Source organism: Alexandromys fortis, unplaced genomic scaffold, assembly GCF_014885135.2.
Source record: "Alexandromys fortis isolate MF-2015 unplaced genomic scaffold, M_Fortis_MF-2015_v1.1 scaffold_197, whole genome shotgun sequence".
Lineage (NCBI taxonomy): Eukaryota > Metazoa > Chordata > Mammalia > Rodentia > Cricetidae > Alexandromys > Alexandromys fortis.
Window position 1 is genome coordinate 1,370,838 of NW_026068072.1, and position 25,691 is coordinate 1,396,528.

Consider the following 25,691-nt stretch of genomic DNA (forward strand, 5'->3'; position numbering starts at 1 on the left):
GCAGGCCGCGTGGTTCCGGTCACGTAGCTCGGTTACATTCAGACAGACAGGCCAGAAGTCACAAGTGGCCACACCTGGTTCCCTGGATAGCTGGAATGTGAGGCGGGTTCCGCTAAGATTAGCAGTTAATTGGGTGAGGGGCAGGTTTTGTCAATAGAACATAACTATGGGTGTGAGGTTCTCTGCAGACTCCCTAGAGTGATGGTTTCTGTAATGATTGTTAGGGGGGAAATGGCTCCTGACAGTCTTTGGGGTCTCATTAGCCTGGCTGTTTGGTGTAGAACGATCAAATAGCAACAGAAAAAGTCAGAGTTCAGAAAGGGGCGGAATCCACCTGTAGTTCTCTATCATTGTGGAGGGGAACGTGGCAGCATGCAGGCAGATGCTGAAGCAGTGGCTGAGAGATGTATTGATCTATAGGCAGAGAGAGAGAGAGAGAGAGAGAGAGAGAGAGAACTGGGTCTGGCATGGGCTTTAAAAATCTCAAAGTCTGCCCCCAATGACACATTTCCTCCTACAAAGCCACACACCTCTGAATCCTTCTAATCCTTTCAAACAGTGCCACTCCCTGGTGACCAAGCATTCAAATTTATGAGCCTATGGGGGGGGGGCATAGAATAGTGACTAAGCCTCCATCTTTCACGAAATCTCCCTGTTAGGGAGTGACCTGTCTCCCTCCCTCTCTTTCCCATCTGTGCCTTAAGGTGTGTCGTAATGTGGCAGTAAAGCCCTCGCCAGATGTTGGCACTTGGGCTCTGCGCTTCTCAGCCCCTGGAACTGTGAGAAAGTCTGCTCACCTCAGGCCTCCAGCCTGTGCCATCTCAGTGCCCGGTGCCCTAGAGTCTTGGCCAGGTCAGAGAGGGAAGGGGACAGCTGCCTGGCTCCTGCCTTCTCTGGACTCTACAGTCCTTGCCTGAGCCTTCTTTCCAGAAAGCAGATGGGGCCCCTGCTGACCTAGGGGCACACAGATGTGTTAAGCTGAGCCAGGCAGGGAGAGGTGTGGACTTGATGGCTAATGGCCCAGACCGGGAGAGTAGCAAGTGGGCAGGAGTCCTTCCCAGAGGGCTACTCCACTGTGTGCCCAGGACACAGGCCCAGGGCCCACACTTATCTTTTTTCCTTCCCTGTGGCTCTGAAGGAGCCCCTCCCTGTTCCAGTCACCTGGACTCCTGACGGTGACAGTTGTCTGTGGGCAGATGCAGGGCACGACTCCACACACCTTATTTTCTTCCTGCTTTCCTAGGCTGCTGGGCCCTGAGGTTTTGATTTCTGCTAGATTGAAGTCACTCAGGTGGTAAATGGCAGGTAGAATGCCAAGGGATGTCCTCCTTCCTTGGCAGAGCCAGTGCCAGGACACCAGCCTGCCTGGGTTGGCAAGGCTGGCTGTGGCAGATGGCGTTTACAGACTTCAGTACTCAGGAGGGAACAGTTAGATTAGGAGAAAGAAGTCCTACGGGGGCCCATGTGCTCGTCCAGGCCCATCCTACGGGGGCAGGTGGCCTCCAGTAAACCCTCTTCATTTAGCATGGAATGAGGCGATGGGGTTCTTCTGGGGTACTGAGTGGATTTCTGCACTGAGAAAGCATCTGTGGGTCTTGTTACCAGGACAGGAGCCCCACCTATGCCCTGCTCTTACTCAAAAGGCAGACTCTGAAGGAGACATCAGAAAATCCAGCTGCCCCATGTAAGGAAACTGTGCTGGCCCTGGCGACCTCAGCAGCTGTGACATTCGCGTCCGTGTGACCTCTCCCACCGAGGGGCTTCCGAGCAAGGTGCAGGGCTGTTGCTTACCCTATGCTGCTGCGTAAGATGGGGGTGGGGCTGAGGTAAACATGGCTGACCAATGGGGATGCAGATTCGGGTCACCCCGAATTCTATGTTCTAGTGTAGTAACAGTTGGTGAGGTTTTCATTGTAACAGAACAAAAAAATGAAGGATTTAAGGCCCTTGGCAAATACATTGGTAGGAATATAGAAATATTAGGCCATTAGCGTGAAGCAAGCAAGACGGTTACAGGCCTCAGCCTCACCATACTCAACCTTCGGTTGGTGGAAGGTAGCGGTCTGTGAATATATTCCAAAGGTTTCACCTGTTAGTCATAAGGACAGAGGTGGACAGGAATTATTGGACCGATAGCCCAAGTTAAATGGTAACTAGGTGCTGGACCTGCACCAGTCCAGCTCTCACACTCGCTGAAGGACAAGGTGCCATTCTTTCCAGAGCCCTCGTTCACATTTAGAGCCCCCCAGCAGCTTCCTGTGCCCTCACACCTTGCAGGTCCTCCGAGGCCGGGCCTTGGCATCTATCTTCAGCCTCACGCTCTCTGCGCACTGAGGTCTGCTGCGTCCTCTTTCTGCGCATCTTTCCTCACTGCCTTTCAGGCTTTTCCTGTCCTGTTCCCCAGCTGGTTCTACCCCTCCTCTGCCCTATCCTCCCCTTCCCTCCCCTCCACCTCAGCCCCACACAGCATCAGCAGAACACAATTACTCACGCACCCTCCTCTCTTTGATTAGTAGTGAAGTCCGGGAGGGACTCACAGTGGGGCATGGCGAGCTAGCCAGATTAGCAGATCAACCCTGCAGATGAGCGGGACCACAGATGCCGCAGCCCGCCTACTCCCAAACTCCCTGTTTGCATCCCTTATGCACCAAGCCCGCATGATGGAGCCAAATAAACCCTCTTCTCCCTGTTGCTTTCAGTCGTGGTGATCGTCAAAGCGATAGAAAGCCAATTAGGACAATTAGCCCAAGGGTGGGGCTGTTGCCCATCTGGCTGTGCTCATTCTCTAAGGAAGATGGCCCCTTGCCTGTCGCCAGCACTCTCAGGACACCTCTTCTGCTGCACACAGCCAGGAGCCCAGTAGGCGTTTAATAAATGTTTCCTGAAAGTGCAAGCATGCACCCCTGTAGTGAGCTGCGTGGTATCACACCTGATGGAGATGTATAATCAACTCCTGAGATGGCTAAGGCCTGACCTATGCTATGATCACGCAATGATCATCAGCTGCTTGCATATGCGTGGGCCTATGGGCAGTGCCCACCTGGCAATCTGGGATTGGCAGCCCATGCCTACTTAAGGGCTGGGAGAGGTTTGCCCGGAGAGAGAGGAGAGAGGAGAGAGGAGAGAGGAAGGAGAATAAGAGGGAGGTCAATGAGAGAAGGAGGAGAGAAGGTAAAGAGAGAGATAGAAAGAGAAGGAGAGGAGAGAGAAAAGAAGAGAGGAGAGAGAGAGAGAGGAAGGAAGAGAGAGAAATTGAATAAAGTCCTGAAAACTGCTGCAAGAAGAGCTCCGGGTGTTGCGTTTTTCCTTGCTGGAGGAGGTGGGGAGCGACACACCCCTGCCACGGACCGTCCCTCTCGGAGACCACTATCCACGGGAGACCAGGGTGAAGGATAGGATAGTCAGGATACGATGCAAGGGAAATGACAGACAGACACACTGTGTAGTGAAAATCTGCTGCAATTTTACTTCTGCAAAGCTTCAGTTTTTGTACAAAACAGATCAAAGAACTTGGCAGGTTCATTACATCACCCCACTCAGGGTTCCAGACATAAATCAAGGTTAAGCATAATCAAAATAGAGCTTCTTCTACGTGCTCCTTTCTACGTACTCCCCTCTACGTGCTCAAGATGTTGGCAAGGACTTTTAGTTTTGTTTTGTCTTTTAGAATTCTGTCTCACACCATTATTTACTTTCTACCGTGGGAGACTAGTTCTCAGGGTCCTGTGTTTAGCTTTCCATCTATATAGTTTTTATTCTTTGCTCCATATCCCCTAATAGTTTTCTCATTTTCTCATGATAGTTCCTATACCAATATATTAAAACTAGTCTCATGTTATCAATAATTTCCTTTCTTTCCTTCTTACTATAAAGACTCCAGGGCTTCTGAGATCTAGCTAATCTTTTCATAAAGGGGAATTTTCTCTAACTCTCCTTTTCTCTCTAAATCTGATTCACTATGACGATTCCCTCATAACATATCAACTTTAGCCGTTTCTGTTTCATAAATAATAAAGTTTCCCAGGCTCATGTGGCGTGGGGCATACTTCAGTTCCTCAAGGACTGCTTTATTGAACGGTGGAGCCGAGCCAAGGACGTACTTTGATCTCTTGGTAAGCGGTCAGCTATAAACAAGAAAATTAAGAAATACAGAGAAAGATCAGGCAAGGTGTCAGGAGGGCTCGCTCTCAGGGCCATCTCCAGATATGAGATCTGCCTAGGGCATCAGGTCCTCTCTGGACTGCTGATTGCCAGGGGGACCACCTGGGGCTTCGCTCCAAGAAGCTCTAACCCCAATCCTTCAGCAGGCAAAAGCCAGCGCAGAGGCATTTTGTCACTACACGGCAGTCACTGCTGTGGACGTGGCACACCCCCAGTCAGATTTGCACTCATGTTTGACGGTTGAAGGCTGCGAAGCTGTTCCGTCCTTCCTACCAGCCCTTGTCCTCCTGGTATCTTTCCCAGTGCCTCTGGAGTGGGGTTTGGTTACATCCTTCTCCTGAAGGCCACATTGTTGTGACAAGCTCCACTCTGAGTCCTGGTGGGCGTTCCAGCCCTCTTCTCCTTCAGGCCTTGGCAGACCAAGTCAGCCCTCGCAGCCCCCAGAGCCATTTTCCTCTCCTTGGTGGGACATTGGTAAGTGTAACATGTCTACAGTAAAACCCCTGAGGCAGCTGACTTATGTAGAGAAAAGTTCTTTTGGCTCATGGTTTTGGAGGCTCAAGGGTGTGGAGTTTGTCTGGGGCTCTGTTCTGGGGATGTTGGCAGGGAGCATGTCTCCCATGAGCGGTCATGTCATGAGACCGGAAGCAGAAAGAAGAAACCATCAGAGCCCCAGAGTCTCCTTTGGAGCTCGGTTTCAGTGACTGGGAGTCCGGGCAGAAGGCTCCACCAGTCAGGGTCCACCACAGCTCACCTTGTGAGAATGAGCTTGTACCTGTGGGCCTCTGGTGGACATTCCCCATTCCCAAACTACAGCTCTGCCTGAGAGCTGGGAGGGTTTGGCTGAGTGGAGAGACTGGGCGTGACATACGGAGAGCAGACTTGCTGGTGGGACCAGAGGGCTCAAGGAGGGAGCAGGAAGGGCACAGAGCTGATTAAAAGGGTGGGGTGAGTGAGCTAGGGGTGCCGCTCCCACGCTGGCACAATGGAGAAGTCAACACCTTCTCAGGGACTGCTCCCAGAACCACAATGACCTTAGCGCTGCTGTGGCTAAGGGACAGGCTCTGGACATAGACGGCCAGAACTTGGACCAGAACTCCCCGTGACGGAGAGACCTTGGCTGACTCGAACCTCAGTACCCTCCATTGTCCTCAGAGGAAGGGCAGTGCAGTTGGGCCCCACCCCCTGCCCTTCTGGTGGGAACTTGGAATGGGTACCCGGGAAAGGTCTAGAGTCAGGCCACCACCCAGGCATTGCCCTCTAGATATAGATATAGATATTGTCTGTGTGTTTCTAACTTGTGCTTCCAGCCTCAATCACTATTAAAGCTTTTAATTTACTGATTAAATGAGCCAATTAAGATGGCTCAGTGGGTAAGGGCATTGCCACCAAGCCTGACTTTGATCTCAGGAACTCCCATGGTGGAAGGAGAGAACTGACTCCCACAGGTTGTCTTCTGACCTCCACACGAGCTTGTATGAGTCTACACACACACACACACACACACACACACACACACACACACACACAAGCACACGGGTGCGCACACTAAGGCATTTAAAAAAGACGAGTGCAGCTGATAGCTGAGCCCATCACACTATCCCTGTGTCAAGTACCCCCAGGCAGTGTTTTGGGGAACGTGGTCTGTTTGTCTCTGCATCATCACACAGGGTTCTGAAGTAGGCAGCCAGGCAGAAGTACAAGAGAAAGCCGTGATCATGTTCCCATCGGAGCGGAGTACAAAGAGGGAAAGGAGACACCGTGTGGACCTCTCTCCACTCCCTCTCTGTCCCCTAGTGCATGTGCACAGAGGCCAGAGGAAGAAGGGTCTTTGCTCTCTCCATCTCTGCCTTAGTCCCTTGGGACGGAGTCTCACTGAGCCACCTTGACACTCACTGTCTGGCTGGTAGACAGCTCCATCAATCCTCTTGTCTTCACCCCACGCAGGACTGAGGTTGTGGGCACGCACAGTCAGGCTTGGCTTTCTACCTGGGTGTTGGGATTTGAACTTGGGTTCTCTGCTTACACAGCAATCGCTTCTCGGCCTTTTGGCTAAGATCAAGTGTAGTATCTGCTTACACAGCAAGTATTCTTACTCGAGAGCCTCCCTGGCCCTGAAGCTTGGGTGCTGTTTTTTTTTTTTTTTTGGGGGGGGATATTTTCTATTTGCAGGTTTAGGAGAGAAGAGCCAAGTGTGATGAAGGAGGCCCAGGGGGCTCTGCCCTTGAAGGGAACATGAGACAGTGGCTCGTTCCTTTCTCCTCTTCGGCTCTTCAGCTGCCCAGAGGAGAACAGAGATCCTCTGTTCCAGCCTAGGCCCAAAGCAACAGAACCAGCCAACCACGGACTGAGTCTGAGACAAGCGCAAATCAGCTTTGCTTCCTTCTAACATTGCTTGCGTTAGGCGGTTTGCTACAGTAAGAGAAGACTGGCTAACACAGAGACGTTTGCCTTTGTAAAAGACGGTGGTGAGGATTGAACCCAGGCCTTGCTAGGGGAGTCATCTACCCCTGAGCTGTTCACCAGCTATTGTGAGGTACTCTTCCTGGGGAGACATGGACCCCAGATAGGGAGCTCATGATAGATGGGAATATGGGTGAGGGGTCACTCCCGGGAGCAGAAATGACTACTTCAGTGCAGACAAGAGCACATAAGCTGGGAACCTGGAGCATACTGCACAGCCTACAGGCAGTGCGACCCGTTGGGGACATCTGTTCCTAGCCATTCGGCTGGTCTGAAAGAGTCTCTTGTCAGCCCTTACAGCTTATACACACTCGGGAAGGGAGAGGCCTAGCAAACCCGGTTAGTTCTGGGGACCTGAAGCTTGAGTTGTTAGCCTCCTGAATTTAGCTTCACCTGATGGTCTCACCTCCGCGTGTAGGACATGCTGTGTCTGGAGGTGCTCTCCTCCAAGATGGAAGGTGCCACTCTAGAGGAAACCATAGGCCAGTGTTTTTTTTTTTTCTTGACTTTTTACTTTGAGATCATGTCTTGCTAAATTGCCCAGGCTAGCCTTGAACTCACAGACTGTCTCTGCCTCCTGATTGGTAGGATTAAAGGTGTGCACTACCACATCTGGCCTGCTTTCTTTAACATTTTGAAAGATTTTATTTTATTTTATATGTATATGAATATCTACAGAGGCCTGAAGAGGGCATCCCATCTTCCCCCAGAACTGGAGTTCTAGGTGGTTGCAAGCTGCCCTGCGGGTGCTGGGTCCTCTGAAGATCAGCTGGTGCTTTTAACCGCTGAGTCTCTCTCAAGCCCCTTCATCTGAGTTAACCTGGCTTGAAAGGATCTATTTATTTTTATACATGTGAGCGCTTGCCTGCCTGCATGTATGGTCTGAAGCATGCATCTGTCTGGTACTCATAGGGGCCAGAAAAGGGCACTGTATCCTTTGTAACTGAAGCCACGGACAAATGCGAGCCGCCAATGGACGCTGGGAATGGAACGCAGGTCCCCTGCTAGAGGAGCAGGGCTCTTGGCCACCGAGCCTTCTCTTCAGGGCCCCACCTTAGTTTGTTTTCTGTTTTGTTTTGTTTTTGTCTCTAGCCGGTACGGGATTATAGATGCTGTTGCCACCTGTCTTTTTATGTGTGGTTTGGGAACCCACATGCTTTCACAGCAAGTCCTTTACCTAGGGAGCCATTTCTGTAGCTCTACCTGTTGAAGGGCTCTGAGGTGCCATCTTTCCCGGAGAAGGGTGAAGAGTGAAGCCGGCAGGGAGAAGGGGGCGCAAGTTCCTCTGCACCTCAAAACCAGGCCCATCTCCCACTGTGTCTCTCTGGCCTTTGCGAGGCTATGTAGAAAAATATGAGACTCCTATGCTCTTCTGACAGAGTGTGGCAGATGGCCAGAGTGGCCATAAGGAATATTTATGGGGTTGTCGCATGGTACCCTCCAGATTTTCTGGTCCCAACGAGAAGAAGCAATTTTGTATCCGCCATTAATCTTGCGAACAAATGCTCAGAACTGACCAAAACTCCAGGGACCGAGGTTCTATCTGGGCTTTCGAGACTCCTGCAGCTGACTCCCCGTTGGCAGCCGTGTTGGCATCTGGGACACCAAGTGAGAGGGAACTGAAGCTGCCGGGCTGGGGAAGGCAGGCGGGGGAGGCCTAGAGTGATCTGAACACCTAGTGGTCCGGATTGAGAAGGCTTTGGGTTAGAGGCTTGAGCCACCTTCCAGAAGTCACAGAAACGAGATCTGTCCTCTTGGAAGTCCTTGCCTTTGCCATGAGCTGAGGTCACTGGGGTGCTTAGGAGACGCTACTCAGGGTGTGTGAAGACTGGGCCCTACAGGGCCTCTCTGCTATAAACTGGGTTCTGTCTGCTATAGGATGTTGTGTACATGCTAAGGTACACATGTCTCCTCACCAAGGCACACATGTGCCCCCCCCCACACCTAGTTGCTGCCTGGCATAGTCTGTGACAAAGTGTGAGAGAGCAGGACTGTTTAGGTGGAAGAGGGAACAATGAGTTGTCTGGGTCAGGGAGGAGAGGACCCCTATGGGGTCCTGGATGGTACAGTGTGTAGAAGGCTCCCGGTCATTGGCTCACCTGCCAGCCCTGTGTAGAAGGCTCCCAGTCATTGGCTGCCTGTCAGTCCCATGTAGAAGGCTCCCAGTCATTGGCTGCCTGTCAGTCCCATGTAGAAGGCTCCCAGTCATTGGCTGCCTGTCAGTCCCATGTAGAAGGCTTCAGTCATTGGCTGCCTGTCAGCCCCCATCCAGGGGCTGTGGAAGACGCTGATGACTTGATGACACCATCTTCTCAGTGCCTTTTCCATCACGGGTTCGATCCTAGTCCCAGAGTCCTCCCCAGAGCACACCCAGCAGCCGCACATCACCCGCCCATGCACTGATCACTTTCCCAATCACCCACCTGCCCATGACCTTACGCACCCACTCATGACCCGCTCACCTGTCCCCACACTAATTCACCCACTGCTCACCTGTCCATCCACTCGCCACTCTACCCACCCACCCCTTCTTTACCTGCTCTCCCTCTCACATATCCATCACCCCTCCCACCCACCCCTTCCTTCACGGGCTCTCCTGACCACACACCCACTCACCACTCACTTGCTTCCCTACCCTCTCCTCTGCCCATGGACCACACAACCACTTGTCTGGCTACTCAGCTGCACGCATGACCATCCACTCACACGGTCACCTGCCCACTGGCTCACGCATTGTTTTATGACCCACACAAGCACCCACTCCCACACCTGTTCACTTCCCTGGCAGATCATCTGTGTGCCCCGTCATGCACCTGGACAACTAAGTAAGCAGTCAGGGAAGCAGATGAGTATCTAATCATTCAGATAGCCAATCAATCAATGGACTGACTATCCAACCAGCAACTGCCTAGCCAACCGCCTGAATAGCCAACGGATGGATAAACCAGCTGATCCACCTTAAGAAGTATTCAAGCAGCCGGCTAGCTTCCTAAGCAGCAGACCCATCTTTTCTTCTGTTGTTAAAGAGAGACCCACAACCAGACTGGGCCCTGGCCCAGGGCCAGGCCATCTGCTGGCAGGGGCCTCTGTTCGACATCATCTCTCTGTTATCTCTCTACAGAATTCTGGGCCAGGAGAGTTCTTTTCTGTGCCTGTTTCTCCAGGTGACAGGGGCAGTGGTTTATAACATGGGCTCTTTGGGTTTTGGGAGTGCTTTGGGAGGTGAGAGCAGACAGTGAGCACGGGCTGGGGTTCTCAGTGTTTCTCTTTCGTCTGTATTGTATACTGGGATTTTGAGAGAGAATTGGTTGGGAATGATTTTGATGATTTCCTTTATAACCATTGAGGTTAAGTTGGATGTGTAGCTCAGAGTGTGGAGTGCTTGCCCAGCATGGGTGGAGCTCTGGTTTGGCATAGCCAGGTGTTATGGTGCACATCTGGAACCCCAGCATTTGGAGTTCAAGGTCATCCTCAGCTATATGTGGAGTTGAAGTTCAAGGGCCATGAAAACACAAAAGCAGACTCACCAAAGCTCATTACGAAGGCCTCCGTTATGGTTTGGATGTAAAATATCTACAGGTCCCTGCCTTTGGACACTTGGTCCCCAGCTGATGACACTGTCTGGGAGGATGTGGGGACTTTTGGGAACTACTGCCTGGTTGGTGGAGGTTGGTCACGGGACGGGCATTGAAGGGGATTTCCATTTGAGTCGACTTCTTTCTTTGTCTGATGGACCAACTCCCTGGTGCTCGGGCCACCTTGGAGCGAGTCCCTCCTGCTGCCGTGCCACCAGGCTGGCTGAAGTCCCCTGAGACCGTGAGCTGAAATGAACACTCCTCATCAGTTGTTTCTGTCAGACATTTGGTCACAGTGACCTGAAAGATAACGAACGGATGTAGCTTTTCTCTTACCGTGGTGGTCTTGACTATCCTGTGGGAAGGGCAGGCATGTAGGACCTGGAGTTTCTGGCGAGCGTAAAGTATGAGGGCCCAGCAGTGATGTTTATGTCTTGCTGGGACACAGGGCCACCGTGTCCTGAGGTGGGGTGCGGGAACACTTTATCTCAGAGGCCCCGGGGACTGCTGTGTCTGGGACGTCTCAAGAAAGGCAAGCCCAGTTGTACTTCACTGCTGGCCTCCAGCAGAACTTACAGCTTGTTCCTTGGAGGCAGGCCCAGCTGGAGCCTCCAGCAGCCCTTGGCAGGTCACTGAATGTTCTTGGAGACAGCACCCACCAGGCACTGCTCGTGAGGCGTCGTCCAGCTGGGCCTGCCTAACTGCCTGTTTCCTGGAATCCCAGGACAGAAGCAGAACCTGGGCACACACAGGAAGAGTGTGAGTCACACATTTGCTGCCGCTCTGCCCACAGAAGGCCTGGGTGGGGCACATAACTGGGACTTCCTCTGCAGTTCCTAAGCGTGGTGGTTGCGTAGCTAACAGGACATAGGGGTCACTCTGAGGAAAGGAAAGTAGTGTTGGAGTCTTGCGTTGCTGGCCTTAACTTCTCCTCTGTGTGCCTGTCTCCTGTGGAGGTAGAGATGCCGGTGAGCTGTATTGGTACATGGGGGACGTCAAGCAGGAAGCCTCTTTGACGTCTTTGAATCTCCACTTTAAAAATGAGAAAGGGGCCAAAAAGGGAATCGTTAAAGATGTCAGGATTATAGTTAAGACCTTTGAATCAACGTTTATTTAATTTTAGCTGTGGATTTGTGGACATTCTCCCACCCCTTCCCCAAAGAAGCACAGGTCTGATTCCGTCAAATCTCTGGGCCCCGCTCTGTCTCTCAACTCCGCCCCCACCTCTAGCAGGAGTGGGTTTCAGTCTCACCCAGGGTACATTAAACACCTTACAGCCAGCCTGCCTACTGATGTGAGCAGTCATCATTTATTCCAAGCGTCTCTGGGAGATCTGATTTATTGGTGATGGGTCAGCCATGTTCTTTAGGCACTGATGGTTGTGCTATTACATTCTCAGAGATTAAGAGTGTGATGGGGAGATAAATCCAGCGTTTTAGCAGATCCTGGGAGAGGATTTCCAGGGAGGGGTCTCGGAGCACGTTCACACCCACCTGTCAGGAAGCGAGTCCCCACGTTAGGTTCTTGTGATGGTTACTGTGTGGGTTCCTACAGTAACCTGGAGAGCCCTGCTCCCAGAAGGGAGAATGCTAGGGGTGTCCCCATACTAGAAAGGCCAATGGGTTGGGGTTGTTGAGATGGTTTAGGGGTAAAGGTGCTTGCTGCTGGGTCTGATCCCCTGGGACCCATGTTCCGTCCCACATGGTAGAAAGAGAAGGTTGTCTCTCAGAGTTGTCTTCTGACCTCGACAGGCATCTCACACACACACACACACACACACACACACACACACACGATAAGTAGATAAAATTTAGGGAATGATTGTTGGACTGGAGAGTTGGATTGGAGATTGCTAGAAGGTGGATTCTTTGCAACCAGGCAACCCTGATTTACCCATTGAGAAACTGAAGGTCAGACTGGGTGAAAATAAAACCTAACGGTGGGAGTCTCAGTGGCCAGTTGTGCAGCTCTCCTTGCAGGGTAACAGTGGTGACATCACTATATCCAGTCCCAAGTCATATTTCAGTCGTAGTATTAAAAACAGCGTGGTGCTGACACCCGAGAGACGGTAGCTCAATGGAATAGAAGAGCCAAATTTAACTCCGTGCAATTCCAGGCACCTGAACTTTTTACAGACACCAAAAATACACACTGGAAAAGAAACAGCTCCATCTACAAATGCCATTGAGAAACTAGATGTCTACACACAGGAACAAATCCAGATCTCTATCTTTCACCCCACAGAAAGTCAACCCAAAAAGCATCAAAGACCTCACCATAGAACTGGAAACTCTGAAGCCACTGGAGGGATGTGGGGAGTGTTCACACAGGCATTGCTAAGATCTTCCACTCCAGGACTGCAGCTGTCCAAGAAATAAGGCCAACACATAACAAAGGGGACCTTGTGAAACGAAAAGACTCATGTGCAGCCTAGGGACCAGTCAACGGAGTGAAGAGGGAGCTCACAGAGCCGGAGGGAATCTTCGCTAGCTCCAGATCTGAGTAAGGATGATATCTAGACTAACAAAGTACAAACAGAAAATGCAAGAAAACAGTCTCACTTAAAAAATGGGCTGCAGATCTCAACAAGAAGTTCTCAAAAGAATAAATGCAAATGGCTAATAAACGTTTTAAAAAATGTTCGACATTAGTCATCAGGGAAACTCAAATCTAACTTACACTGAGATACGGTACCACCCCGGTCAGAATGTCTACAATTGAGAAATCCAATGACAGCAGCTGACGGAGAGGGTGTAGGGAAACGAAACCATACTCTCTATTGGTGAGATCGCAAGCTGGTGCAGCCACTATGGAAACCAACAGGGAGAATCTGACCTTGTTATTCCTCTCCTGGGCACACCCAGAGGACGTTACGTCAACAGAAATTGCTCATCCATGCTGACTACTGCTCCACTCACAGTAGCAAGGCAATGGAAGCTGCCCAGATGCCCCCCCCCCCCCCCCCAACTGACAAGTGGATAATGAAAATGAGGCCAAGAGACAAAAGCTCTCCCTCTCAAGTGGGCTCCAGCATTGTGTCTCTTTGTGTGAGCTCAATCTAGAGAACCATAGAGGCCAGAAAACTAGGAAGAGGCCACGGGGTTGGCGCAATGGTTTATAGCACCGTTCCCTGAGGGCAGCTGGGTCCCACCACCAGAGGCCTCTGTGGGTCCCAGATGGGTAGGGGGCGGTGGGTGAGAGACCTGGGCAGGTCAGCAGGGTAGCTGGTCCCCACGAGGAGCTGCGGCAGGTGAGAGACAGAGATGGATAGGCATGCCATGCAGAGAGAGGGTTTGGATATAGTTTATTTAGTGGGTTATAGAAGGGAAGGGGGAAAGGGGAGAGAGAGGGAGGGAGAGAGAGAGAGAGAGAGAGAGAGAGAGAGAGAGAGAGAGAGAGAGAGAGAAAGAAAGGAAGGAAGGAAGAGGAAGAAGAGGAGGAGGAGGAGGGGGGAGAGAAGAGGCCTCAGCTACCTCTTCAGAAGAGGGATGGGGCAGAGAGAGAGCACAGGTTGGAAGTGGAAGGAAGACCCACTTGCCTCAGCAGTGAAGGGGGAGTGGGCAGGCTTATCTCTTAAAGGGACAGGACAAGTCAGTAGAGGTCATAACAGTTGGGGTTGTGGCTGGGAGGGAGGATAAAAGAACCTAGGGAATATGATGGTGAGGGTGAACATTGGGGTGGACAGGTTTCAGAGGGGGAGAGTGGGGAGTGAGGATGAGAAGTAGAAAGGTTTAGCCGAATAGAAAGAAATGTGAAAAGGTCATATGGAAACCTACTGTTCTTTGTTTTGTTTTATTTTTTAAGACAGGATTTCTCTGTGTAACAGCCCTGGCTGTCCTGAAACTAGCTCTGTACACCAGGCTGGCCTCAAACTCAGAGATCTGCTTGCCCCTGTGTGGAGGCCCTTCAAGGTTATTATTGTGCTTCTACAAACAAGATCCCACCTAGTTGTTGGTTAGAGTTCTGCTCTCTCTAGGTTATTGTCAATAGCTATGGCTAAAAGCCAGACCTTGTGCTCCAGGAATTGAGAAATAGATCTGTCTGTTCCTACCTCAAACATCCAAATAAGTTCCAGTTCCCTTTATGGAGATTCCACCCATGGAGTGGTTTGCCTACAGAATGTTTTGGTCTAGGGTGTGAGCACGACTTGATGACTTGTTTAGTTCTAGCAACAGAATGTTGAACTATGAGTGTAGCCTGCGGCCTGGCCTTCAATTGGTCTGTTCATTTCCCTGTATCATGTTAATGCAGGCTTTTGTCTTTCTCCTACCTTTTGGGGTCAGGGGTATTTTAAGTAGTTGGAAGTTTAAACGCAGACAAATTTTCAGTACTCACTGGAATTCCCTCCCAATAACTATCCTATATGTTTCTCCGTTTTATTATTTTCATTTACATATTCATATTCTTTTTTGCATTGTACCCGCCCAGCAGGTCCAGTTATTCTAGGGTCCCGAAGAGGTGCTATCTGAAAAAGACACGGGCGGGAGAGGGAAAGAAGACCAAGCAAGCCAAACAGGATTCTGTTCTCAATTTGTCAAGGTCTCCGTTTATTGAAGCGAGCTTTAGTCTTAAATACTCCTCAGTGAGGCAGGGGGAACTGGGGGCAGGGAGAAGGGGGAAGGGGGAAGGGATTCGGCAGCTAAGCAGGGCAGTTGCAAGGTCAGTGGCAAGAACACCTGCTGTTAGTGCTGAGCAGCAAGCGCTGAAGACACTCTACTCTGCGGTGCTTTCCAGAGCTTGAGTCTCCAAGGTTAACTTTAAGTTTTCTGTCTCAAGGTTTTTCAAGGCCCTGTGAGAAAGGAGAAGCCTGAAATGGCTCCTGACATTATATTTCTAATCCCCATGCCTTTACCCTGATGAGAGGTATTTTTGTTGTGGCTGGTCCCGACACCTCTGCCTCCTAAGTTCTGGGATTAAAGGTGTGTGCCCGGCTGGAAACCTACTATTGTGTAACTTATAACCCAGTTAAAAAATATATCTCTTTATCTCTGTCTATTATCTATCTATCTATCTATCTATCTATCTATCTGTCTGTCTGTCTGTCATCTATCTATCTATCTATCTATCTATCTATCTATCATCTATGTATCTATGTATCTACCTATCTATCTATCATCTATGTATCTATGTATCTATCTATCTATCTATCTATCTATCTATCTATCTAATCTGTCTGTTTACCTATCATTCATTATCTTCTATCTACCTATCATCTACCTACCTACCATTAAGCAGTGTCAGTGAGGAATATGACTCAATGGCCAAGGGGGCTCCAGAGGCCCCCAAATTATGCAGGCTCCTGTCATTCACCTAGGTTGTCTATGAGAACTACATGGTAAGACTTTACTTTGATGACACCACATATCTTGATTACATGATATAAAGAAGCCAACTGGAACTTCTCTTTGTTGCCCTACTGGCTGACTTTCACAGCTCTGGAAGGTGCCACGCAGGTTATGGGGGAGAAAAATCCTCAACAATTTTATCCAGTGCATGCCCTGTGAACTATGATACAACACAGCATGCCATCTTCCAGGCCCAGCGTGTACCCTATGAACTATGATAAAACACAACACGCCATCCTCCCAGCCTAGTGCGTGCCCTGTGAACTATGATACAACACAACATGCCACCCTCCCAGCCCAGTACCTACCCTGTGAACTATGATACAACACAACATGCCAGTCCCTTTTTTTCTTTCTTTAGGTCTCAGCTTGGTGGTCACTTCCTTTGGGAAACCTCTGACTGTCCCCAGGGCGACCAGATTCTTTGGTTACCTGTGTTTAGAGAGTAGGTCTCCATAAACACATGGGAGGCTGTGCTTGAAGTCAGGAGCTCCTAGACTGGAAGCTTTCATGGTGCTCGTGGTAGGGGAAGTCACAGCTGTCAGGCCTGTGTGGCCCTAAATTGTGTTCCAGTATCTATAACAGGGACTCAGTAAAATGTGCAGTGAGGGATGGAGGGATGGTTCAGTGGTCACGAGCACTTGCTGTTCTTCCAGAGGATCTGTATGGTTCTTAGCATCCATGTCAGGCTGCTTGTGACTGCATGTAACTCCAGCTCCAGAGTAGCCAACACATACACGTCACACACATGCACACACACAGAATAAAGTAATTAAAAAATCTTTAAAGAATTGCACCATGGGGCCAGGGAGATAGCCGAGTGTATAAGAGCGTTTGCGTAGCAATCATGAGCACTGATTTCAGATCTCAGTGCATAACAAGCCAGGCCTCCCTGCCAGGTGGCAGTGGAGAGGGTGGAGACAGGAGGGTTGCTGGGGTTAGCTGGTTTCTAGCCTAGCCAAGAAAATGTGAGCCTAAGGTTCAGGGAGAGACCCCGACTCAAAGGAATAGGGCGAGGGTGGGAGACAAGGACATTCAGTACCTTCTTCGGGCCTCTGTGCGTGTACTTTCACACTCAAGTGCACACACCCACTCACATCCCCCACAAAGTGCATGCCCACACACTCATACCTCCCCATAAATGCACACAACTCTTTCTCACTCATAGAAGGGCGTGTACATAGATACACATTCATATAGACACACACACACACACACACACACACACACACACAAGTAACATTTTAAAAACGTTGAAAATGTCAGTGAGTGAAGAGATGGCTGATGACCGAATCCTGGAGGTCCTTGAGGATACTCCATCTTGGGGTGGGCGCCCCTTTCCTGAGTCCTCTGCACAGACGTGGTTTGTTGAATCATCATGAGGTCTCTGGGTGGCCTTCAGTGAGGCAGGGCTGTGTTTCTCAGGTCTGTGACTGCCATGTGGTTCAGTGTTACCCCAGCTGCTAACGTAAGAGCCTACATGAGCCCACAGAGACCCTCCATAGTAGTGCGGAACTGCAGGAGCGTTCCCTCTGTGCCCGACTCACAGGCTGCATTGAGGACGGTGTGATTCCATGGCTGGGCTGTTTTTAATTTCACAGGACAGTGTGCTTCAGGCCTCTGCCCTTCCAGCGTCACCTTGTGATTCTCATCCTGCAAAGGTATCCCTTCTGTGATGTCACAAAGTTAACGTTTCCCTTAAAAATCCACTCACCTAAAATGATAGTAAAAATACAGTTAAAAAAAAATCAGCCAGGGTAGCCCTCCAGTCAACGTATGTGGGCACACAAAACAGACAGTCAGCTGTCACTCAAAATAAATGTAGAACAGCATGCCAGTGAGCTGGACCTGGAGAGCGACTGTGCCCTTCCAGAGCCCCGTGTTCAGTTCCTGGCTCAGTCTTTAAAAATTCAGGTAGATATGGAACAGCCACCACTGCATAAACAATGGGCTTAGAACAATCTGCTAACTGTCAGAGGCATGTTCAGTGGCTAGGGTGCTCCAGACATGAGTTTGAACCCCAGTACTCACGTAAAATGCAGGCACGGCTGCCGACGTCCCAGGAACCCCAGCGCTGTGTGGGCTGGAGACAGGGTTCACTGGCGCTTGCTGGCTGCCAGCCTAGCTTCAGATTCAGCAACAGACTTTGTCTCAAGGGACTCTCAGGTGTGGTACAGCAGGACACGGATGTCCGCCTCTGGCCTCCACAGGCATGCTCCCCTACACAGGTGCACACACACTGTATGAACAAAGCGTGCTGCATTCTGCCCGGACACAGCAAGGTTCAAAGGCCTGAGAAAGTATTAAAAGTCCGCTAGCAAGTCAGGAGTCAGAAGACAGATTAAGAGTTGGAAAGAATGGTTTCTGCCTGTGGTGATATCACAGTTATTTTCCATTTTGTCCCTGTGGCAGAGGGCTGTTTGGTCACACAAACCCATGCGTGAGCAGTGGCAAGCTTAATTCAGCCACAGATAAGGCTGCACTTCCGGGTTCTAAAGGCAGGCACATGTGGGCAGACCCTTGGGAACAAAGGGCCCCCACGTGACCCACGTGCATGCATGTGTGGTTACTTCCGTGTGTGACTCAACTAAAACCCTTGCACACATGTGTGGGTCGCCTGTCATCTGCATTATCAGCAATCATCCCCCCCCCCCCCCCCCCCCCCCCCCCCCCCCCCCCCCCCCCCCCCCCCCCCCCCCCCCCCGCCCCCCCCCCCCCCCACCACCCCCCCCCCCCCCCCCCCCGTGCACATGTGCTAGGCAGCTTTTAAAAGCTGGACGCGCCATTTTGCTCTCTCTCTCTCTCTCTCTCTCTCTCTCTCTCTCTCTCTCTCTGCACACTGTTTCTCAGGCCTGTGCGCACCCCCCCCCCAAACTCCTAAGCGTGTTTTCTTCCCACTCGCGTCAGATCATTACACTTGAGGCTTGGGCACTGGGCTTTCTCAGTTTCTCTCCAGTGTTTGTTTGTTTGTTTCTAACTGACAAACCCACAGGACAGAGACGGTTGCCTTCAGTTGTTTTACTGTGTCCTAAACTGCGAGGGTAAGAGGTTTAGGCAAACCCTGGAAAGCCTTCAGGCTTGTCCCAGTCACAGCCTGGGAATAAGAACCTGAGTGGAAGATGGAATGTTAGATGCAGACAGGCCAGGAGTGTGGCTCAGTGGCCGAGCTAGCCTGTGTGAGGCTTCCGATTCAACCCGGTGTTCTGTAAAACAAACAAACAAAAACAAAACCCAGAAACAAAACCACAAAGAGAGCCAGAGACAATTCCGGCGTCTTTGTGGGGGTCTGGCCACAGCTGGGCAAGTCTGGTTTGATGCTTTTATTTGTTTTGGGACCTTAAATATAATACTTCTCACCCCATTCAACCAGCATCTCAGACACAGACTGGGCATGAGGCTTAGGACGGGACTGTGTGACTCGGTTCTGCTTCTCAGGGGAGAGGTAGGGCCTCCCTCATGACTGGTCATATCTGGTGCTCAGGGGTGGGAGTGGATGGAGAGCTGCTACCCATACTGCCTTGCTGCTCTATTTGTAGACCATCTCAACTGGACAGTCCAGGCTGACTTTGAACTTTTCATCCTCCCATTTCTGCCTCTTGAGGGCAGGGGTTGCCGGTGTGCATGGCCGTGCCTGGCTCATGCAGCCTTCTTGAGAACTCTTCTACTGTCATTGGAAGGCATTAGGGTCTTGTTGATGTGGGGATTGCCTCAGGGTCGGGGACAGTATGGCCACTGAAAGTAGGAGGGGTGCTCCGGCAGTCAGTACGAAATGTGTCAGATTCCTCTGTGTCCAGAGGATCATAGACATTACAGCTAGAAAGCAGCGGGGCTTCTGTACAGGAGAAACCGAGGCCGGGAGAGACAGCTGCCCTGACTGAGTCTATTGCGCAGGCTTGAAGCAGAGCAGAGGCTTGCGGACCGGCACTTCTGGGTCCTTGCTCTCCAGCCTCCCTCACCGGGCTATCTGCCTGCTCCGGCTGTGTTGACTCACAGAGCATCTGTACGGGTTTTCTTCCCGAAATTTGCGAAGGCTCTGGCTTCATCTCCCTGAGCACCTGCAGGAAGCAGGGGTGCCTGGAAGGCTCCCCACGGGTGGAGAGGGGGTGGCATGAGATCAGGGTGTGTTGGCCAGAGGACTGGGCCAAGCCATCTCCCCAAAGACAGGGAGGGCCTGATTCTCCCTCTAGGGTTTACAGCTGTAGAAAGTCATGTTTACTTTTGAATGTTGTGCAATGTCAGTGAGGGTTTTGGCAGAGGGAAACCTCGGCTGAAGAAGACCTGGGGCCTGAGACGGCAACTGCATCTTTCTCACCGGTCCTTACCTCTGCGTGTGCGTGCTCCTTACCTCTGCGTGTGCGTGCTCCTTACCTCTGCGTGTGCGTGCTCCTTACCTCTGCGTGTGCGTGCTCCTTACCTCTGCGTGTGAGTGCTCCTTACCTCTGCGTGTGAGTGCTCCTTACCTCTGCGTGTGCTCCTGACGGCTACATTAAGGTCTTGTTCCCTGGTCGAGTCACATTCCCTTCGAGGCTTCACGCTTGCCTTCCCCGTGTGTCATCCATGGTGGGGATTTCCTACTCGTTTCTCTCTTACCTAGACATAGGTTTGGAGGGAAAAACTAATCTAATCCATTTTTAGATACTAGGGACCGAGCCCATGGTTCCTGTGTGTCATTCCAGATCTCTAACTACCGAGTCACACCTTGACCTGTTACATTTATTTATTTATTTATTTATTTTTAAAGACTTATTTATTATGTACACAGTGTTCTGGCATCTATCCCTCCAGGTCAGAAGAGAGCACCAGGTGTCATTATGGATGGTTGCGAGCTTCCATGTGGTTGCCACAAATTGAACTCAGGACCTCTGGAAGAGCAACCAGTGCACTTAAACTCTCGCCATCTTTCCAGCCCCTACTTTTATTTTTATATTAAGATGAACAGAAGATAAATATACCTGGATTATGTAAATGAGCAACGAGGTTTCAAAGAAAAATGTCCCGGTGGTGTGGGCTGGACCTCAGACTCCAGATCTGGAAGAAAGCCTTCTTCTACTTCAGGTGTCTTCTTTTATAATGTTCACCAGGCGATGGGCACAGGAGAAAAGTCCATCTGCATGTTTATTAAAGATCTATTTCATTTTGAATTGTGTGTGTGCAAGCACCTGGGTGCAGTGCCTGTGGAGGCCAGAAGAGGGCGTCAGATTCCCTAGAGTCAGAGTTACAGTTGGATGTGAGCTGCCATGTATGTGCTGGGACCTGAACTTGGGTTCTTTGGAAGAGCAGTCAGTGTTTTTCATTGCTGAGCCATCTCTCCAGCCCAGCCTATATATGCTTTCTAATAGGTAAATACTTCATACTTTGTCTAGTCACTTTAGTGTGATGTGATTGTTTGTCCAAGGAAAGTAAACAATTCAATTGTTTGTACTGAGTTCTCAAAATTAACAATCAACACCGCAATCAATTTTATAACATTTTCATTGGCTCAGAAAGAAATCTTGTATATAAAAGCAGTTGTTCTCCAGTTCTTCCCAGTTTCAGGCAGTCATTAACCTACTTTCTTTCTCTATTAGCCCTTCCTCTATAAACTCTGCAATTCCATCTAATTCACCTGCCCTTAATTCTTCACATAAATAGACTTCACGCCGCCTGGCTCCTAGCTTACTCATGTCTGCAAGATGCATCTGTACTCTGCTCCCTTTTATGCCAGAATAATTCTCCACTGTGTAGATATTCTGTCTGTTCATCTATTGACAGACATTTGCATTATTTCTTCCTTTGGGTTATCATAAATAATTCAACTGGGAACATTTGTGTACAAGTTTTTGCCTGAACATATAGTTTTATTAAAGAGTACAGTTGTAGGGTTGTTGTTGTTTTGGTTTTATTTTTACCCGCCAGAGGGGCCACACCATTTCCCAGTCCCGTTGGCAGTGTGTGGGAGGCACTGTGTGTAGCATCTTGGTGAGACTGAGGTGGTTTCCCTGGTGATCTGTGATGTCAATGCCCCTGTGTTATGAGCCGTGAGTCCTTGTTAAGTCTTTCCTGCAGCCTTTGTTTAGATTCTCTGCCCCCTTGAAAACTAAGCAATTGGCTTGCTTGCTTCCCCGCCCCCACACTGAGTTATAGAAGGCCTTCACACAGTCTACATGTGAGCCCCTTAATGGACAAACTGTAAATACATCCTTCAACTCTAGGGGTGGTCCTTTCCGTTTTTTGGATGCATCCTTGGGAGCTTTTCATCCTTTGTGTGTGTGTGTGTGTGTGTGTGTGTGTGTGTGTGTGTGTGTGTGAATTCTCCAGAGTCTTTCAGGGCATGGTTTTGAGATCTCATTTTACATTTCCCATAGGAATGCAGTTGGGACACAGATAACAATGTAATCATGGTTTTACTAACATCTGCCATTTACCACACGGTTTCTGGCATCTTTGCTATTGTCAGTATATCGGATCATAGATTAGTAATCTTTTCTACTATGATAACAGAGTTCTATTATGAATACATCCCCATGAGTCAGTCTTGTTGGTCGGATGGAGGACGCAGTGGGGATTAAGCCCAGGGTCTGTATACGCTGGGCGAGCATTCCGTTACTAAGCGACACTCCAGCCTTCCACAAATAAATCTTGATGCATCGGTCTGGTGGGTTTCTCAGAGTACAGGAAGTGAATGTGCACAGCCTAAGCCAGTGTTGGAAGACTCCCAGCCTTGGAGCCTCCTCCATCACCCACCAGGGCTTCACTAGGGACCTGTGGCTGTCTCCTTTGCTGCTGTTTACCAAAGAAAAAGATGATTCTTCCAGCACAGCTTTGGCTTTTGTTGTTGTTGTTTGTTTTCTTGTTTTGTTTTTTGTTTTGTTTTAGTTACTGCTTGGGCTAGGCTCAGCTGTGACACAGTATGGTGTGGAGGAGATAAAGCAGGCTAATCAAGGCACCTCTGGGCAGAGGAGCTCTCCAAGTTAAATCTCGGAATTCCTTTTGATAACAGTTTTATTCTTTTCTGTTCAGATAGCAATCCTCAGGAGTGAGCAGTGTCACGTAGCTCAGGGAGCCTGCTCATCCCAGAGGTGCTGATGCTCCAGGCTCGCTCCTGCTGACAGCGTCACGGGTGCTGGTGCTACAGGCTCACTCCTGCTGACAGCGTCACGGGTGCTGATGCTACAGGCTCACTCCTGCTGACAGCGTCACGGGTGCTGATGCTACAGGCTCGCTCCTGCTGACAGTGGCCATGGGTGTTGATGCTACAGGCTCATTCCTGCTACAGCATCATGGGTGCTGGTGCTACAGGCTCGCTCCTGTTGACATCATCATGGGTGCTCATACTACTGGCTCTCTCCTGCTGACAGTATCATGGGTGCTGGTGCTACAGGCTCTCTCCTGCTGACAGCGTCACGGGTGCTGGTGCTACAGCCTCGCTCCTGCTACAGCATCATGGGTGCTGGTGCTACAGCCTCGCTCCTGTTGACAGTGGCCATGGGTGCTGATGCTACAGGCTCACTCCTGCTGACAGTATCATGGGTGCTGATGCTACAGGCTCGCTCCTGCTGATAGTGTCATGGGTGCTGGTGCTACAGGCTCCCGCTGACAGTGGCGCCTTCAGCACCAGGCCTCACTCTGGTTTGCAGCAGTTTTTTTTTTCTAGTCTAGCGTCAAGAAGTGTTTCGACAAAAGTTTACCCGCAAATGCAAGGTTAATGGGGGATGACCATACAGAAAATATCTTGATCATCACATAGGCTAATGTTTAATGCTGTCATTGATGTGACCACTTACTGTTCATCTACCCATCCGTTACCTTTTCATCCACTCTACCTACCCAGCTATCTACCCATCCGTTCATCTATTCATCCTCTACCCAACCAACCATCTAAGCACCCACCCATCTCTCTATACATCCACCTATCTACCCATACATGTACACACTCACCTGTCTATCCACTCACAATACATCATCCATCTATTAACCCATCCATCCATCTATTCGTCATCTATTCACCCATCCACCCACCCATCCATCCACCCACCCACCCATCCATCCATCCATCCATCCACCCATCCATCCATCCACCCACCCATCCATCTATTCACCGACCTATCCATCCATCCATCCATCCATCCATCCACCCACCCATCCATCCACACATCCATCCACCCATCCACCCATCCACCCATCTATTTGTATACTTACACTGTCTTGGGTTTCTATTGCTGCAATAAAGACCAGGGCCAAATTCAACTTATCTCACTTATCATAGCTCACCAAAGGCAGCTCAGGAACTCAAGCAGGGTAGAATCCTAGAGGCAGGAGCTGATGCAGAAGCCACGGAGGGGTGCTGCTTATTGACTTGCCCCCCACCCAGGGCTTGCTCAGCCTGCTTTCTTATAGAACCCAGGACCACCAGCCCAGGGATGGCACTGTCCATAATGGCCTAGGCCCTCCCATAGCAAACATTAATTTAAAAAAAATGTCCTATAGGTTTGCCTATAGCCCAGTCTTATGGAGGTATTTTCTCAATTGAGGTTCACTCCTCTCAGATGACTCCAGCTTATAACATGCTGACAAAAAACTAGCCAGCAACCTACCAATTCATCCAGCCTCCCACCTATCTATCCATCCACTTAACCACCCAATCACTCATCCACCAATCCATCCATCCATCCATCCATCTACTCACCATCCATCCATCCATCCATCTACCCACCATCCATCCATCCATCCATCCATCTACCCACCATCCATCCACCTATCCACGAAGCTATTCATCTATTCACCTACCCAAACATCCAACCATCTAACCAACCAGCCAAAAACACCCAACCAATCAAACAATTATTCCTACATACAGCAAAGATCCCACAAATATATATCATGTGCCAGCTGTATTACTAAGGGTTGGCTGCTCAGATATGGATCTGATTCATGGTTTCATACTTAAAGTCATTTGAAATTCTAGAGCCCTTTAGAAAATCTGATGAAACTGTTGGATCTCCTTCCCAAAAAGCCTTGCGGCCTATAGGCACAAACACAATTTTGTGTGTATGACTCCCCTTCAGACCAGCCATAGCTCTCCAGGGGGTCATTACTAGATTAGTGTGTCCGGAATCATTGCTATTCCAGTAAATGAAACAGATAGAGGGCTGGGAGATGGTTCAGCAGGTGAAGTGTTTGCTGTGCAAGCTTGGCCACCCAAGTTCAGATCCCCAGCACCTATATAGAAGGCTGGACATGGCAGCTGGCCATGAGAACCCAGCACTGAGAGGTAGAGGCAGAGGAACCTGGATTCTTTGAGTGGTTCTGTCTGGAAACAAGCGTACCTGGGAAATCTGAGCGTATGATTGATTGTGTTGAGACAGAGCCTCACTAGGCAGGCAGCCCAGCCTAACCAACAATCTCCTGATCCTTCTGGCGTGGCCTCCAGAGTGGGGTTACAGGGATGTGCTACCATTCCCCAGTGAATGCGTTGATTTTGACAGGGGCTGGCTCCTCACCTATGCAAATTCTCAGTGTTCTGGCTCTCTGACAGGTCCAGGGAAGCCAGTGGATACTCCTTGTGGCCTTCAATTTGTGGAAGGTCACACACCCCAGTCATGGCTGGCTGGGGTTCTTATGAAGCAAATCTAAATTAGTATTGTCCATAAGGGGGACTTTTGTGGGTGAGTAGGTCATAGAGTTGGAGTCCTGAAAACTGGGATTAGTGATGTTATAAAGGATCCCCCACCAGAATCTTTTAACACTGTCCCATGAAGCTACAGAGAGAAACTAGACATCCATGGGTAGGCCGTCCTCAGAGGACACAGCGTCTGGGGCCTGTTGGCTTCCAGCACTGTCTCAAGAGATGTGTACAGCATTAAGCCCCTCAGTTCATGGCTCGCCATCATATCCGTTAGTACAACCCACAACTCTCCTGCTTCTACTATTATCTCTACAAAGGAACTCAGGCCCAAAGAGGTGAAGGCATTTACCTAAGTCACACAGCTAACAAAGCGGTGGGGCAGGATTTGAACCCATGCTCTACCCAGTACATTCCCCACTCACTGTCTTGAGACTGTAGTGACATCCTGGCCCTTGACGAATTAAAATATAGCTCTGCGTTAGGATTCTGGGTTTCCTATTGTCAGCTTTGCCCCTTCAGCTCCCAGGTTTCCACCAGAGGGAA

General features: G+C 50.1%; 1 protein-coding gene and 1 pseudogene across 1 annotated transcript in view; both read left to right on the plus strand.

Moving 5' to 3' along the window:
* The window catches only part of Cmklr1 (chemerin chemokine-like receptor 1), an 87,289-nt gene that overhangs the window by 21,021 nt on the left and 40,577 nt on the right, over window positions 1-25,691 (plus strand). The window lies entirely within an intron of this gene.
* Window positions 6,194-6,323, plus strand: LOC126488029 (uncharacterized; annotated as a pseudogene).